The sequence below is a fragment of the Orycteropus afer genome, unplaced genomic scaffold (genome assembly GCF_000298275.1).
Source record: "Orycteropus afer afer isolate SDZICR_OR568_19922 unplaced genomic scaffold, OryAfe1.0 scaffold00079, whole genome shotgun sequence".
Lineage (NCBI taxonomy): Eukaryota > Metazoa > Chordata > Mammalia > Tubulidentata > Orycteropodidae > Orycteropus > Orycteropus afer.
The window spans coordinates 8,583,614-8,602,770 of record NW_006921666.1 but is presented as its reverse complement, the minus strand read 5'-3'; the positions used below and the strand labels follow the sequence as shown (position 1 = coordinate 8,602,770).

At 41.5% G+C, this 19,157-nt stretch overlaps 1 pseudogene; it reads left to right on the top strand.

Moving 5' to 3' along the window:
• The first annotated feature begins 6,284 nt into the window (after positions 1 to 6,284).
• On the top strand, positions 6,285 to 16,573 carry LOC122150040 (annotated as a pseudogene).
• Positions 16,574 to 19,157: the final 2,584 nt, after the last annotated feature.

Here is a 19,157-nt window from a genome sequence, read left to right as displayed (position 1 = left end):
CCATACTCTAACTTTATAATGATATCCTCCTGCAATTTTTCTTTTTTAAGTTTTGACCCTCAGGTGCTCATATATGAGTCAGTCATCTTCCTCTTGCACACTCCAGGCAGGGTGGGAAGTTCTCTGGAATATATTTCCAGGAGTGGGATTTCCTGCATTTTCCAAATTGAAGAGAAAGTTTTGAGGAAGTAAAGCTGAGAGACTTGCTGGTCTGGTGCCTCACAGTGAAGCCATCAGCACACAGGGGACCTGTTGTGAAGTCAGGTGCTCTTGCAGTGAAGTGGACAGAGGCTACATGACCTGGGTGCCAACACACTACTAGAGATATGGCCTGGGTTCCAATACAGTCTACTGGAGCAACTCTGTATGGCTGCCTTATGGGTACATACAGCTTGGTCTGCTACCTGCTATCTGACCCACTTCTTGCCCTGTGACTTGCTATTAATGGATTGACTACACCTGCCCTCTGAGTCCTGACCCGGCAGCCTGCTCAAACCTCCTGCAGACCCTGACTCATTACAGCATTCCTTCTGCCTCCCAGGCCCTGGCTCTTCTGCTCACTACCCAAGCTGGTCTTTGGCAGAACCACCTCTGGAAATTTATCATGTTCCTCCCTCCCAGCAAATAAAAACTTTCATTTCTCTCTGTTCCTTTTCTTCTCTCCCCCTCTTCCCTTTTTACTTTCTTTTGCTCTTCTCTCCCCCTTACATTTTACTAATGCTAGGATCCCCAACAGCATCACTGAATTATGCTCAGATAGATAATTTGCTTACCTATTGTTGTTGTTGTTGTTGTTAGGTGCCATCAAGTCAGCTCTGACTCATAGCAACCCTATGTACAACAGAACAAAACACTGCCTGGTCCTGTGTCAGCCTCACAATCCTTGCTGTGCCCTAGCCCATTGTTGCAGCCACTGTGACAATCCATCTCATTGAGGGTCTTCCCCTTTTCCCCTGATCCTCCACTTCCCTGATACCAAGCATGATATCCCTCTCAAGGGAATGGTCCCTTCTGACAACATGACCAAAGAAAGTGAGACGAAGTCTAGCCATTCTCGCTTCCAAGGAGCATTCCAGCTGCACTTCCAAGACAGATTTGTTAATTCCTTTGGCAGTCCATGGTATTTTCAGTATTCTTCGCCTACACCACAACTCAAAACCATCAACTCTTCTTCAGTCTTCCTTGTTCTTTATCCAGCTCTCACATGCATATGAGGCTATTGAAAATACCATGGCTTTGGTTAGGTGCACCTCAGTCTTCAAGGAGACATCTTTGCTCTTTAGCACTTGAAAGAGGTCTCTTGCAGCAGATTTGCCCAGTGTCATACATCATTTGATGTCTTGACTGCCGCTTCCATTGGCATTGATTGTGAAACCAAGTAATATGAAATCTTCAACAATTTCAATCTTTTCTCCATTTATTATGATGCTGCTTATTGGTCCAGTTGTGAGGATTGTAGTTTTCTTTATGTTGAGATGCAATCCATACAGCAGATGTAGTCTTTAATCTTCATCAGTAAGTGCTTCAAGTCATCCTCACTTTTAGCAAACAAAGTTATGTCATCTGTGTATCACAGGTTGTTAATGAGTCTTCCTCCAATCCTGATGCCACATTCTTCTTCATATAGTCCAGCTTCTCAGATTATTTGCTCAGCATATAGATTGAATAAGTATGGTGAAAGGCTACAACCCTGACACACGCCCTTCCTGATTTTAAACCATACAGTGTCTCCTTGTTCTGTTGGAACGACAGCCTCCTGGTCTATGTACAGGTTCCTCATGAGCACAATTAAGTGTTCTGGAATTCCCATTCTTCTCAATGTTATCCATAATTTGTTATGATCCACACAATCAATTGCTTTTGCATAGTCAATAAAACACAAGTAAACGTCTTTCTGGTATTCTTTGCTTTCAGCCAAGATCCATCTGACATCAGCAATGATATCCCTCATTCCACATCGTCCTCTTCTGAACCCAGCTTGCATTTCTGGAAGTTCTCTGTCAATACACTGCTGCAACCATTTTTGAATTATCTTCAGCAAGATTTTACTTGCATGTGATATTAATGATACTACTACATTACTCACTGCCGTCGGGTCAGATCCAACTCATAGCGACCCCTCCTTGGGTTTCTGAGATGGTATCACCATGGAAGTAGATTTCCCAGCCTTTCTTCTGAGTAGTAGCTGGTGGGTTTGAACCTCCAGCCTTCTGGTTAGCAGTCAAATGCTTTAGGCACTATGCCACCCCACATTTATGCTCAACTGCATACAAACCAAATCAAATTCACTGCCATCAAATCAATTCCAACTCATAGCAACCCCATTGGGTTTCCAAGGCTGTAAATCTTTATGGAAGCAGACTGCCTCATCTTCTTCTGCAGAGTGGCTGGAGGGTTTGAACTGTCAATCCTTTTGGTTAGCAGCCAAATGCCTTAAGCACTACACCACCATAGCTCCTCTTCCACTGCATTAGGTTGATTCTTTTGTGAGTGTGTAAAAGTGCCTCAGAATCCCTGAGTGGTGCAAATAGTGCAAACACGTGGCTGCTAACCAAAAGGTTGGAGAGTCAAGTCCACTCAGAGGCCCCTCAGAGGAAAGGCCTGGTGATTTCCTTCCAAAATGGAGCCCGGTTCTACTCTGACACACATAAGGTCACACTTGAATCAGTGTTGACTTGATGACTGTTTTAAAGGTATCTCATTTCCCTTTTAATTTGCATTAATCTAGTAAATAATGAGGGAGCTCTGGTAGCATAGTGGCTAAGGCACTTGACTGCTAACCAGAAGGCTGGAGGTTCAAACCCACCAGCCACTCCTCAAAGGAAGATGGGGCAATCTACTTCTGTAGTGATACTGCCTAGGAAACCCAAGGAGGGGTCACTATGAGTCTGGTCTGGCACATAACAACAACAACAACAACAGTAAATAATGAAGTCAAGCATCCTTTTTTTAACATATTTTTGTCCTTCATGAAATCCCTATTCAAGACTTTTGCTCACTTTTTCTTTTGGGTTGTCTCTCTTTTTCTTACTGATTTATTGGAGTTATGTATTTATTCTATTAGCTACCATCAAGTTGGCCCCCAACTCAGGGTGATCCCATACACCATGGAACAAAATGCTGCACAGTGCTGTGTCCATGGTGTGATTCAGACTATTGAGTTTCACAGGGTTTTCATTGGCTGATTTTCAGGAGTAGATCACCAGGCACTTCTTGAACCATCTTCGTCTGGAAGCTCTGCTGCAACCTGTTCAGCATCATGGCAACATGTGAGTCTCTAGTGACAGATGGGTAATAGCTGTGCATGGGGTGTATTGACCACGAATTTAACCCAGTCTCCTGCGTGGAACACAATGATTCTACCACCGGACAACTAATGTCCTGAGGGGTTAGGTCTATATTCTGGATGTTAAAACTTTACTAGTTGAAAATATCTTTTCCTTCTCAGTGGCTAGTTGCCTGGGTTTTTCTAGGTGTTGGGGAAGATGAACAAATCTGTTTTGGAAGAAGCATATTCAGAATGTCCCTTAGAAGCAAGGATGGTCAGACTTCTCATGTACTATGGATATGTTCTCAGAAGGGACCAGTCCATAGAGAAGGGCATCATGCTTGGTAAAGTAGAGTTCAGTGAAAAGAGGAAGACCCTCGATGAGATGGATGGACACAGTGACTGCAACAATGGGCTCAAGCATAGCAGCAGTTGTGAGGATGGGGCAGGACTGGGGACTGTTTTGTTCCGTTGTGTAAAGGGTCAGTATGAGTCAGAACTGAGTTGATAGCAACCAACAAATAACAACAGGGGAAGAGACAGCAAGGATTTGGCACTTCTGAATTCCTTGGCTTACAGTTCAGGTATTTTGAGGAATTTGCTCAGCCTTCATAAGTAATGGCTGCTTTTTCTGAAGCAACTTGGAATTTCTGACAACACAACCAATGGCCTTGCTCTCACCCTGGGAAGCAAGCAAGCTCCCTGTGAGAATGATAATGTGTGGGTCATGCAGATAAAGCCTGTGTTATATTTTCTTCCCTCCTACTCTCTTTTGTTAGTAGAGAAAATGGGGTTCTGGCACTGTATCAACACATAAATTTTTACTTCACATTTAAGTGCTGAAAAGAATAAAATGGGAAAGGACTTAGAGGTCAGCCAATTTCTGAAGCCCTTTTCACTAGCCTAGATTTTACTGTCTAGACAACAAGAGCAGATGCTACCTAAGAACTGTGAGGGTGACTGTGCCAGGGCAGAGAGAGAATTTCACATGTTGCCAGGAGGCAACGGGTCACATTACCAGCATCAGCTTTGGTTCTTGTTGTTAGGTGCCATCAAGTCAGTTCTGACTCATAGTGACTGTGCGTACAACAGAATGAAACACTACCTGGTCTTGTGCCCTCTTTACAATTGTTGAGTCCATTGTTGCAGTCACTGTGTGAATCCATCTTGTGGAAGGTCTTCCTATTTTTCACTGACCTCTACTTTACCAAGCATGATGTCCTTCTCTAGAGACTAGTCTCTCCTGAGAACATGTCCAAAGCATGTAAAACAAAATCTCTCCATCCTTTCTTCTAAGGAACCTTCTGGCTATACTGCTTCCAAGACACATTGGTTCATTCTTCTGGCAGTCTGTAATATATTTAATATGCTTTGCCAAAACCATAATTCAAAGGCATCAATTCTTAGGTCTTCCTTGTGTATTGTTCAGCTTTCACATGCATATGAGGTGATTAAAAATACCATGGCTTGTGTCAGGTGTACCTTGGTCCTCAAAGTCAGCTTTGGAAGCCAACATAAAGAATGTTACAATGATCTTGGAAGTAATTAGCAACTTTTCCCACTCCCTAGCCCCAATACCTATCTGAACCTGGGATAGGCCCCAAGTGGCTTCCAGAGGAAGTGAGGAATAATTGAACGGTAAATGTACTATTAGTCTATGCTAATTATCTCTGAGGTGTGATGGATCCTGAATTTATTGTCAATTTAAATAATTTTCACATGTGATGGGGACGAAAAATTCTGGAGTACAGTCTTCCCCGCATCCCCATCCTCTTCCTCAACCCCAACCTTGTCTTTTTTTCCCCTCCCCTTCCCTCCCATCCCAACCAACAAAGTGAATTTCATTCCCTGAGTAAACTTTTCCTTGACTTTTTACAACAGTGAACTAATGCAATATTTGCCTTTCTGTGATTGACTTAATTCACTCAGCATAATGTCCCCCAAATTCACCCATGTTGTGAGATGATTCATGTATTATTCATTATTCTTTAATGTCACATAGTATTCCATTGTGTGAATGTACCATAGTTTGGTTATCAGCCTCAACTTCTTAAGGAAAACTCTTGGTTTGTGTGACATGGAAACCCTACTGCTTGTGAACCTTGCACTGGGTGATTACTGTTTGTGGGCCTTGCACTTGGAGATGACAAGATAGTTGAGGGAGAACCCAAAGGAGGCTTGAGCTTTTGGAGAAATGAAGAAAGATTTAAGCACTCGCCTTAAGGAAGGGAACTTTGGGGCTAGAGTACTTACTGTGTGTTGGATAACCTCTCTGATATTTTAGTAAAGGCATTTTTACTTTCAAGGCTTTTTTGGAGTTGGATTTGTGTTTCTTTTGACTAGGCTACCGTGCTGAGGTTGGCCTTAAGGAAGGAAATGAGGTCCCAGCTGTATCAGGTCATACTCATGTGCATCTCTTTATCTGCATCAGCTGCATCTTATTCACAAATTATGCTTATCTACTGGCCTGACTGTACAGGACATAAATTATTGAGAACCTGGGACTCCTGGGACCCCACAGGCACAAGAAGCCTGCTTCAGCTCTAAGACTGGTGCTCACTCTGATTGGCTATTCACAATTAGACACTGTGAATATCTACCCTGTACACATGGAGATGCTTTTCAAAACCTTCAGGCAGGTCTTTAAATTTAAGCCTATCATATTCAGTTCCCTTGAGTGTTCTTGAAAACCAACTTTGAGACAAGGATTTGAAGGCAAGAAGTTTCTTTGGGTGAGGGGGCAGTAGTGGTTCAGTGACAGAATTCTTGCCTTCTACCTAGAGATCTGGGTTGGATTCTGGGCCAACGCACCTAATATGCAGCCACCACCTGTCTGTCAACGGAGGCTTGCATGATGCTACAATGCTGAACAGGTTTCAGCAGAGCTTCCAGACTGATAGTCTAGAAAGAAAGGCCTTGTGATCTGTTTCTAAAAATCAGCCAATGAAAAACCCTATGGATCACAATGGTCAGATCCTATTGTGCACAAGGTCACCATGAGTCAGGGGCCGACTCCATGGCAGCTAAGAACAATAAGAAGCGTATTTGGGAAGCATCCCAAATGCTAGAGTGGGAGCTGGAGGAATTTGGGGCCCAGCCGCTGTCCCACACCAGTAAGGTGAGCCAGCAGGTCAGCAACAATATATTTGAATCACAGATGCACCCGGAGCCTGAAACCAACCTTCAGAGCATCATGGCTGCTGCTTCTCTTTGGCCTCTTCCAAATCTCAGTTTTCTCTTGTAGTCAAGCCTAAGTGCAACAATAAAGAGGAGGGAATTCTTGGACATACAGTTCTAGCTGAGCTGTACTGACACAGCAAAAAAACCATCACAATTCTCCTGATGAATGTACAGAGAATACAGCTCGTAGTCCACGCATTCAGACACACAGAACAGCAATTCTTTATTTTTCACATCAATTATGTTTCTGCCTGAGGCCCCTTCTGACAGGTTGGTAAAATATTTAACTTCAGTTATTTCTGGTGCTCTTCACTTCGAGATCAGGCAAAGCTTTCATGATCTTATCCAATGACAAGTTAGGGATGCCCTTCTGTCACTGGTGTTACAGTTGAGACAGACATTGTCCCTTTCCCAGTAGCCCCTTAAGATCTTGTGACAACCTTTGCTTCCATGCCCTACCTGGGACTTGTTAGGAAGGCTGAGGGCCCCTTTTCCTTGCTGCTGTCTTGCCCCCTCCCAGGAGACCTGCCAGGAAGGCAAGACTGAAGGGGATGTGTTCTCTTCAACTTTCTTAAAGATACTCCGCTGTAAAACTCTTGAACTTTTCCCTCCTTCTTCTTTCAATTCTGACCACTAGCCTTCTACATTCTCCTAAGGACTGGGTAAATAAGAACCAAAAGGATTCTTTTTGCCTCTGCTCTTACATAAACATCCCTTGAGGCAGTAAAGTATTAAACAACCTACTTGAATGAGAGATGGGAAGAAAATACAGGCAGATAAAAACAAAAACAAATCTTTTAAATATTATCCAGCTACCCAGGGCTGTGGAGGCTGCTTGTTCTTTCCTCTGTCTCTGAACAAGGACCAAAAGTGGTGACAGCCCCTCGAGCTGGAAGCCAGCATCCACCTCAGTCACCACCACCCTCTCTGCCATCCCTTCATCCTGCTCACTTCTCCTCGTTTTGTAGAGGAGCTGAGCGAGGTATAGCAAAATTGTGAGGTCTCCAGTTGACAGGAGACCCCTGCAGACCCTGAGGGATCGAGAGACACATGCAGTTAAAAAATGATGCATCTTGTGGCCAGCAGCAGTTTTCCAGCATTTATGGGCCTGGGAAGTCTTCCTGTTTTAATGATGACTTCATAAGGAGTGCTGACTAGCTGGCCTATATTTCCCCCAGCAAAGAAAATACAGCTACACAAACTCAGGGCTTGATAGTGACAAGAGCCCCTAAATGAAACACCCTTGCAGATTACATGTAGAAGCACAGAGATAAAAGATAAATTAAAGAACAAAACAACTTCAACTGATCTGCTAAGCATGGCTCCCTGGATATTTGACCCACACAGGCTGAACCACCCAAACAGCTGATTTAAGAGCAGTTTACGCAGACCTTTAACTGTTGAGTTAAAAAGTCAGCCCAGGGAGGCATGCAGGAGAAAAACAGCAAGCTTTCAGGTGTTTCAATGATGCTGCCATTCAACGAACTGGACTTTATGCTGTCCTTTAGAGTAAGAGGTGATGTTTACATAACCGTGTATATGCATACGTACATACATACATTGTATGTGTTGACTGTGTGTGATCTGGTACCTAGGACAGAAACCTCAATGACTAAAGGATCACACAGACCATAGAGTATTGTAGGATAAAGGCATCTTGATCTAGACTTCCTGGCCACCCCTAAGGATTTGTACTGATGAGTATGGGCTGCCCAAACCAGAAAAAGTTCATCTGGGAGGCCAATATCAACTAGCTTTAGGAGACATGATTTAGCCTATCATTCGGACCAATAAAGCCCAGAACACTGAGGCCCAGAGAGCTTCCTGGTCAGTGATGGGAGGGTGATGGGCTCTCTGAGACACAGCAGCTCTGCACTGAGAACCTTCCCAGACCTCACCTATGCATCTCTTCTGTATAATGATCCTGATTTATGTCCTTTTAGCATAATAAAACCAGTAGTCCTAAGTATAATATCTCCTGTGAGTTCTATCTGTTGTTTCAGCAAATTAACAAACCCAAGGACGGTGTCTTCTTAACTTGTAAGGTCTGACCTAGCCCCAGGTGGTTAGGGACAGAGAGAGAGATGTATGGGGTAGCTGGTGTCAGAAATGATGGAGAAATGGGAAAGCGAGGCTATGATTGATCTCCACCTTCTGAGAATTGGCTTTATGCTAATTCTCATCCACAAAGCTTTTGTAATAAGCATAGACAGACAGAAGAGTTGGATGACTACATCATCAGTTAAAACTTTCTGCCTTTAGTGAGAGCTGGGACATGAATAGATATATGCACACCCATATTTACCATAATGATACTCCCTCAGAAACCCAAGGAGGGGTCGCTATGAGTTGGATCTGACTCAATGGCAGTGAGTTTGGTTTGTTTTTTTGGTATTTACAATAGCAAAGAGATGGAAACAATGTAAGTGCCCATCAATTGATGGATGGATAACTAAACTATGGTATACTATGAAACACTAAAGAATGAGGAAGAATCCGTGAAACACCTCATAACATGGATGAACTTGGAGGACAGTATGCTGAGTGAAATAAATACAGAATCAATCATCAATTCACAGAAATCAATCACAGAAGGACAAATATTGTATGAGATCACTTCTATAAAAATTCAAGGAAAGATTTACACATGGAAGGAAACTTTCTTTACTGGTTACCAGGGATGGGAGCAGAGGGGAGGGAAAATTGCTAGCTAGGTAAGAGACAAGTATTGATTTGGGTAAATGGAAGGGCAATATACCAAAAGTGAGTGACCAGTACAGTAACACTAAGGAAAAGGAAGACATGGACAGGTGCACAAGAGGTACAGACATCAAGGTAAATATTTTAAAATATACAATACTGCATCATCACTAATAGCAAACATTAATCTATGAGTGAATATATAGGTAGACAGACAAAATGATCAGGTCTGGCTAGGCAGAAGGGAATATTTGTTGTTGTTGTTGTTGTTAGGTGTCATCGAGTCATCTCTGACTCATAGCAACCTTGTGTACAACAGAACGAAATACTGCCCAGTCCTGTGCCAGCCTCATGATCCTTCCTATACTTGAGCCCATTGTTGCATCCACTGTGTCAATCCGTCTTGATGAGGGCCTTCCCCTTTTTCGTTGATCCTCCACTTTACCAAGCATGATATCCTTCTCCAGGGAATGTTTCCTTCTGACAACATGACCAAAGTAGGTGAGACAAAGTCTGGCCATTCTTGCTTCCAAGGAGCATTCCAGATGCACTTCTTCCAGAACAAATTTTTTAGTTCTTTCAGCAGCCCATAGTACTTTCAGTAGTGTTCACCAACACCACAACTCAAAACATCAACTCTTCTTCAGTCTTCCTTATTCATTGTCTATCTTTCACATGCACAAAAGGCGAATGAAAATACCATTGCTTGGGTTAGGCACACCGTAGTCTTCAAGAAGACATCTTTGCTCTTCAGTACTTGAAAGAGGCCTTTTTGGTACATACACATAATGGAATGCTATGCAGCACTAAAGAATAATATAGAGTCTGCAAAACACTGCATGATATGGATGAACTTGGAGGACATTATGCTGAGTGAAATAAGTCAATCACAGAAGGACAAATATAGTATTAGTTCATTGTTGTGGAGGGTCAAGGAAAGGTTTGCATATGGAGGGAAACTTTCTTTGTTGGTTGCCAGAGATGGGAGGGGAGGGGAGGAAACACTGCAAAAAAAAAAAAAAAAAAAAAAAACTGCATTGACCCTTGTCACTTTAGTTTTGTGTATTTCACTGTCCATGAATTGTATTTCAATAAAATGCATTTAAAAAAGAGGTCTTTTGCAGCAGAATTGCCCAATGTAATACGTTCTCTGATTTCTTGACTGCTGCTTCCATTGGTGTTGATTGTATAAACAACTAATATGAAGTCCTTGACAACTTCAATCTTTTCTCCATTTATCGTGATGCTGTTTATTGGTCCAGTTGTGAGGATTTTTGTTTTCTTTATACTGAAGTGTAATCCATACTGCAGACTGTAGTCTTCAATCTTCATCAGTAAGTGCATCAAGTCATCCTTACTTTCAGCAAGCAAAGTTGTGTTGTCTGCATATTGCAGGTTGTTAATGAGTCTTCCTCCAATCCTGATGTCACATTCTTCTTCATACAGTCCAGCTTCTCAGATTATTTGCTCAGCATACAGATTGAATAAGTATGGTAAAAGGATACAACCCTGATACACTCCATTCCTGATTTTAAACTATGCAGTATCCCCTCGTTTTGTTTGATTGACAGTCTCCTGGTCTATGTATAGGTTCCTCATGAGCACAATTAAGTATTCTGGAATTTCCATTCTTCTCAATGTTATCCATAATTTGTTATGATCCACACAATCAAATGCTTTTGCATAGTTAATAAAACACAAGTAAACATCTTTCTGGTATTCTTTGCTTTCAGCCAAGATCCATCTGATATCAGCAATGATATCTCTAGTTCCATGTCCTCTTAGGGACTTGGGAATATACCTATGACCATATATAAATTTGGCAGATGATATTTCTACATATATATCTGTATGTGCTATAAGAATGTCCATATATATAATAGAGCTAATGTGGTCAAAGTTAGGATAACTTCTTAGCCACAGCCAACCACCTTGTGGGAGTGAGTCACTGGGCCCGTGGGCTTGGGACCATGGTCTTGGGGGACATTGAGTTTAATTGGCATAACATACTACATAAGGACATTGTTCTATAGAGTAGTGACTAGGGTCTTAAAGGCTTGTGAACAGCCATCTAAGATGTGATAATTGGTCTCTCCTTGTCTAGAGCAAAGAAGAGTGAAGAAAATCAAAGTTGCATGGAAACAATTAGTCCAAGGGGCTAGTGGACCACAGGAACCTCAGCCTACAAGACTCTTAGACCAGAATTAGATGGTGCCTGGCTACCACTGCCAACCACTTGGATAGGGGTCAAAACTGGAGATATTGGATAGAGTAAGAGAAAAATGTGAAACAAAACTCAGAATCATAAAATAGACAAGGCTTACTGGTTTGATAGAGATGAGTGAACCCCCTCCCCACCCAGACTATGGTCCCTAGTCACCCTTCAGATAAGGAATTGAACTTGCTCCCATGGCTTCCAGACAAACAGACAGGCCTACAAGGTGAACCAGACAGGTACACTCCTTAGAACAATCAATCATGGGCGATCAGGAGGGCAGCATTTGCACAGGGAGATAGCTCAGAGGCCAGGAATGCATAGAAAAGAAGGGCACAGGGAAAAGATAACTAAAGGGAAGAGGTAGGAAGAGAGCTGTTACATTGTGGGGATTGCAATTAATGTCATGAAACAAATTGTGTATGAACTGTTGAATGGAAAATGAATTTGCTCTATAAATTTTCACCCAAATCACAATTAAAAAATAAGTAAATAAAACCTTTTGTCATCTAAAGAGCTGCTTAACCACAGTTTCTTCTTGCTGAGCCTTAAAAGATAAAGTTATTAGTAATTTACTCAGAACAGTTTAACACGAGTGTTTATATCTTCATTCATATGGTGAGTTTCATACATATCTGTCACTTAGCTATTTCTCAAGATGATGTGCAACAGTCATCTGCTTAGCAATCCTTTTCCAACTAATTTCTGAAAACAATGGCTTAATTGACTTTTCTTTGAGAGTGATTCATTGTATTGTCAAGAGTTCAGTTTCCCATTGTGTTTTAGACTAGTTGCACTTGACATTCCTTTCAGTTTATTTTCATTTCTTGGTTTATTGTTCACATCCCTTCCCCCTGCCCTTCCTAAATTCATTCTCCAACCCCCACAGATCATCTACTCAGTGGAGCTGTGCTATCTGTCAGAAGGTATTAATGGATTTTGTGATCAGTTTGATGAAATGGTGAAATCAACTAAGAAAGGTATATTCATTAACAGATAAAATGGGGAATTGCTGCAGTTGTGAATGGATAACTGATTAAATACCTGAATATTCCCAGCATATATACTGGTATAGTATAAATACATACAGTATATACTTCTAGGTACATAGGGAGTTCTGGTGGTGTAGTGTCTATGGCATTAGACGGTTAACCAGAATGTTGGCGGTTCAAACCCACCAGCCGCTCCATGGAAGGAAGACTGGGAAATCTACTTCTGAAAGATTTACCACCTCAGAAACCCCAAAGGGGGTTGCTATGAGTTGGAATTGACTTGATGGCAGTGAGTTTGGTTTTTGTTTTTCTAGGTATATATTGAAAAGACTTGAAAGCAGGGACTCAAACATAAATATGTACACTAATGTTCACTGTAGCATTATTCACAATTGACAAAAGGTGGAAATAACCCAAGGCTTATTAACAAATGAATAGATAAATAAAATGTGGAATGATATATACATGCATACAACGGAGTATTAAAAAAAAAAACCTCTAAACTCATTGTCGACAAGTTGGATCCGACTCATAGTGACCCCTCTGTGAGTTTCTGAGGCAGTATCACTATGGAAATAGATTGCCCAGCCTTCCTTCTGAGGAGTGGCTGGCGGGTTTGAACTGCCAGTCTTCTGGTTAGTAGGTTAATAGAGTATTAGTTAGAGACTAATTAGTTAGAGACTAATGGAGTGTTAGTCAGCTATAAAGAGAAATGAAGTTCTGATACATGCTACTACATGAACGAATCTTGAAAACATTATGCTAAGTGAATAAGTCAAACACAAAAGGGCAAAAACTGTATAATCCCACTGATATGAAATATCTAGAACAGGCAAATGCATAAAGACAAAAGTTAATTCAGGGCTTGGATGAGGGACTGGGAAATTACTGCTTCAGGTGTACTGAATGTATTTTGGGTGATGACAAAGTTTTAGGGATAGATAGTGGTGATAGCTGCAAAACATTTTGAATGGAATTAATATCACAGAAGCATACACTTAAACACGATTACAGCAGCAAATTTTAAATTATATATATTTTACCATAATAAAAATTTTAAAAACGACAACAAAAACCTGATTTTGTTGTTTATGTATGCATGATATCTGTACACTTGTGAGCATCTGATTCGAGTTACTTTTCTCCTTGTGAATAATTATGGGCACCATTCTAAAGAGAAAGACACCTAAGTGGAAATTTGAATAAAGTCTTAAAGTGCTTTTGTATAAGCTCTTTAGGCTATTTGGCAGTTAATGTTATGCGTCAACTTGGCTGGGCTTGGTTTTGAGTGGCTGGGCAGCTGGATATAGTTTATTACCCTGATGAGATTAGTAATCAACTCCGTGGTGAAATCAACTGAGAGCAGCTGAGTAGCTGCCTTATGGAAGTGGTTTCCTTCCAGTATAAAAGGAGAAGTTTTGAGAACGGGCTCTGTAGCTTTTTAGCATGTCTGGACCCTGTAGCTGAGTCCTCATTCAGCAGCCTGCCATGTTTCCTGCCGATCTTGGGACTCTCTCTGGACTTGAATTAGTAGCCTGCCATGTTGTTTGGGATTGTGCCTTTTTACTTGTTGACCTTGGGCTTGTTAGCCTGCCTGCGTGAAGAGACACCTCTAGTTCCAGTGAGCTAGTGGGAACAAGAGGCAGAGCTGAAATCTAAGGTTGAAAGGCTTTCACCCAGCCCCTAGAGCTTGGCACTTTGAACTCAGACTTCTGGCCTCTGAAACTGTAAGAGAATAAACTCCTGTTATTAAAGTCACCCATTGGTGGTATTTTCTATTAGAGTAGCATGAAGTAACCAAAACAGAATTTGATATTGAGCAAGTTGGGTGCTTCTCTGACAGATACCTAAAATGTGGAAAGAGGAGTAGGGTGCGTCCTTGACCTGTGATCCCAGCAGAGAGACTGGCATGAGACAGCAATAGCCTTGCCAGTCTATGGAGGGAGAAAGCTGAGTGCCTTTTGGGCAGGAAGATTTCCAGCAGAGTGGGTTGCTTTCAGGTATTAATTGGCAGAAGCAGAGAGACCAAGGAAACAGGAAGCAGAGCTGCCTCAGGCTCAAAGGATAGGCCCATGGCCTCTGGGGGTAGAACCACCACAGCCTCCTAGGTTTCAAAAAGTAAGACCTTCACCAACTTGGAATCTTTGGTGGTGTGGTGCCTAAGGCACTTGACTGCTAACCAGAAGTCTGGTGGTTCAAACCTACCAGCCACTCCTCGGAAGGAAGATTGGACAATCTACTTCCGTAATGATATTGCCTCAGAAACCCAAGGAGGGGTCGCTATGAGTCGGATCTGACTTGACAGCAGTGTTTTTTTTTCCCATCTCCTGGCAACCACCACACATCTCATACAAATGGAATCATACAATATGTGGTCTTTTGTGTCTGGCTTCTTTCACTTAGCATGAGGTTTTCAAAGTTCATCCAAGGTGCAGCATGTATCAGCACTTCATCCCTTTTTACAGATAAATAATACTCCGTTGTATTGATATACCACATCTTGTTTATGTATTCATAAGTTGATGGACGTCCAGATGATTTCTAGTTTACGGACGTTATGAATAATGCTGTGGACATTCATGTACAGGTTTTTGTATAAACATACACTGTCAAGTCTCTCAGATGTACACCTAAGAGTAGAATTGCTAGGTCATATCCTTTGAAGAGCTTAATTTTTAATATTTGGGGACATTAAAAAAAATCAATCTTAGTTTAACTAAATAAAAACTCTATATTTTCAATTTACTTTTTAAAAGGACCTTCTATTTAGGTTATTTTAATATTCATTCCAATCTGATGTTTATGTGAATTTATATACATGAAATAAGCATAGGGTTTCCTTGAGTTTTGTTCAAGAGAAAAAGAGAGCAACATCTGGGACCAGATGAAGGAGATCCATCTATTGTGACAATAACTACAGTGTGGATGGTGGGGTTTCAACTCACTTGCTTTGGACATATGATCAGGAAAGACCAATCTCTAGAAAAGGACATCATGTTTGGTAAAGTGGAGGACCAATGAAAATGAAGGAAACTCATTTAGATGGATTGTCACCATGGCTGCAGCAATGAACTCAAACATACTAACGATCACGAAATGGCACAGGACCAGGCAATATTTTGTTCTGTTATACATGAGGTTGTCATGAGTTGGAGCTGAGTCCAGCACAACAAACAACACGATATAAAGAAGGAAAAACGAAACTTCTCTTTCTAAGTAGTTTTAAAAGTCAGAGAAGTTCAGGGGATGCTGAAACTGCTATCCTGTGCCTTGTTTCAGCATGCAGTGAAATTTCCGTAGTGATACTGCCTCAGAAACCCAATGAAGGGTGGCTAGGAGTCGGATCTGACTTGATGGCAGTGAGTTTAGTTTTTTTGTTTTTTTGCATTAAAGTATAAGAATTTGAAACAGTTCTTTAAATAAGTTTTCATTCTCTCTTTGCCACATCTACTGTGAGAACTCACTAAACTCACTGCCGTCAAGTGGGATCAGACTCATAGTAACCCCTCCTTGGGTTTCCGAAGCAGTATCACTACAGAAGTAGATTGCCCCATCTTCCTTCTGAGGAATGGTTGGTGGGTTTGAACCACCAGCCTTCTGGTTAGCAGTCAAATACCTTAGGCACTATGCCACCAGAGTCTCTCTACTGTGAGAAGAAAGACCATTTTCAGCAATGAGACTGTCAACATTCCAAAAAATGTTGACATCACTTTGGAGGGACACACAATTATTGTGAAGGGCCCCAGGAGAACCTTGCAAAGGGACTTTAATCATATCAATGCAGAACTCAGTCTCCTGGGAAAGAAAAGAAGAGGCTTCGTGTTGGCAGATGGTGGGGAAATAGAAAGGAACAGGCTAAAGTGTGCACTATCTCTAGTCATGTTCAGAACACGATCAAGAATGTGACACTGGGCTTCCGTTACAACGTAAGTTCCATGTATGTTCATTTCCCCATCACCATGTTGTTCAGGAGAGTCGATCTCTTGTTGAAATCCAAAACGTCTTGGGCGAAAAATACACCCTTCAGGTTTAGATGAGGCCAGGTGTTGCTTGCTCAATGTCTCAGGCCCAGAAAGATTAGTTAATTTTTGAAGCAAACAACATTGAACTTGTATCAAATTCAGCTGCTTTAATTCAGCAAGCCATGACAGTTAACAACAAGGAGTCTGAAAGTTTGGGGATGGTATCTATGTCTCTGAAAAAGGAACCATTCAATAGGCTGATGAGTAAAATCTAAGAGTTGTCCAGCTACAGAAACGAGGTTAGATGAGGCCTATGAACCACGGGTGATGTTTTTGGTGTGATGAAATTCATCTATTGAAGAAAAAATTCCAGTCTTGGATTAAAAAAAAAATTTTTTTGATTCTGTATATTATCTTATCATTCATTATTGCTTAATTACTTGCTTATATGCACTACCCACTTGCTTATATGCACTACCCAAACTTTCCTTTTGCTTTTTTCCTCTCACCTCCTAACGCAGACGTTCTGGTTACCTAATGCTGCTCTAACAAGAATATACCACAAATGGGATGGCCTTAACAAACAGGAGTTTATTCTCTTACAGTTTGGAGGCTTTAAGTTCAAAGTGCCAGGCTCTAGGGCCTGGAGGAAAGCCCCTCAGCCTTGGGCTTCAGCTCTGCCTCCAGCTCCCGGCCCACTGGAGCTAGAGGCTTTTCTTCACTCAAACAGCTGCTAGCTGCTGAGGCTGCCAGGCCAAGGTTGACAAATAAAATGGCACAGTCCCAATGTTACCAAACCACATGGCAGGCCATTAATTCAAGTTTATTTTAAGTCCCAAGGTCGGCAGAAAATGGCAGACTGGTGAAAAATGAAAAATGAAACGGCTACATGGCAGGGTTCAAGGTGCCATAAGCTAGAGCTTGTCTCCAAGGCTTCTCTTTATATACAGCAAGCAGACCCCCATCCCAAAGGCAGCTACTTGTGGTAGATCGCACAGTGGAGCTGATTGCCAGTCTCATCATGGGGAATAACTACCACCAGCTGCCCAGCCACTCAACCAGGCTCAGCCAAGCTGACACACAACCATAACCATCACAGTAGATAAACCTATATTCTCACATATATTTAATTTTTTAAAAATATAATGCTCTAGTAAGTCATTTCGATTTGTGATTATAGTAATTGGACTAATATGATTTTTAAGTTTTCAGTTTCCTTTTTCCCAGAGATAATCATGGGCAAAATAATTAACTGACAGAAGCACACTTTGTTCTATTATAAAAGTCTGTATGTTGAGCAACTCATGCCCAGTTAGGTGCAGGAGAGCAGTGTTTATGATGTGTATCTATAGCATTATATGGATGTATACATATAAATAAAGTCATTACTTCACAAAATACTCCCCAATCACATGTAGTAGCTTCTCTGACCACAGCAGAGTAAGGTGATCTAGAGTATCAACTGGAAATGGAAGTTGAAAAGCTTTTTGTAAGCGCCAAGGAGCATCCCAATTAAGACTGGTTCTAATGAGAATGCATGTTGGGGTGTGAACTGACAGCCCACTTAAACCACAAGCTCTTGCCCACTGTTCTTTGTGGCCAACAAGGCAAGGAGGGGTAGCTGGGGCCAAGGATCAGGAAGTCCTCTTGGGAGCATCATAGGGGCCATGAGAGGAGCCTCATAGAATTGGTAGAGCAGCTGAGTTAGAAACACAATTGATAAAAAAAAGTGTTTAAGGTTAAAGTCTTAGTAACCAAGTGCTACCCTAATAGAAACACAAGTGTGTGGTTTCAAAGAACATAAATGTATTGTCTCACAGCTCTGGATGCTGAAAGACCAAATCAGGGCCTCTGGCTTGTCAATTTCTTTTTTACAAGTAGTCCCAAGCATTCCTTGATTCCTTGCCTTGTGGATGTCACAGGACATCTGTCTTTCCCCATATGTGTGTGTGTGTATGTGTGCATGTATCACTGTATCTAATCTGCTGTTTTTATCATTTAGAAGTGATTAGATTTAAAACTCACCCTACTCAGGTATGATGTAATTAACATAAGAAAGAAATCCCTATTTCAAAATGTAATGCTCAAAGTTTAATTTAACACAATGTAATTCGAAACTCTAGATGATACTGGCTCCTTGGGCTGCATAAACAGTTAAGAACTCCACTACTAGCCAAAAGGTTGGCGGTTTGAATTTACTCAGAGATGCCTCAGAAGACAGGCCTGGTGATCTACTTCCAAAAGGTCACAGCCTTAAAAACTCTAAAGAGAAGTTCTGCCGTGCACACATGGGGTTGCCATGTGTCGGAAGTGACTTGACGGCAACTAAGGACAACAACAGCTTCTGGGTTCTCATAAACTGAATGCGGAAATAGAAAAGGAAAACGCAAACAACAGCACTTCAAGCTATTTTTATAGCGTACACCTTTTCTCTAGAGGTCTCTGCTCCAAGTAATAATTTGGCACAACTGACTTCTTGTGGAATGACAAGATCATAAGCGAAGGTGTTGTTACTGCAATAATGTACGCTTCCTTTTCCCATAACTGAAGGGGAAAGCTCTCTGGGGAGTGGAATTCAACATGCAGTGTAACAGTAGTGCTGCATACTAACTCACATTGAAATATGAAACCTATCCAATTAAGAAAACATCCAGATAAAATGAAATGGGCCATGATAATAGTTTGGGCCTCATTTTACAAGGGTTACAAGTTCTTTCCTAAATGTTAATTAAGAGTCTCGATACCTCAGGTGGTAAATATATAGACAATCACTTTATAAATGAGAAAACTGAAGCAAGAGAAGCTCTGTGACTGGCCCAGAGATTAATGAGAAGTCACAC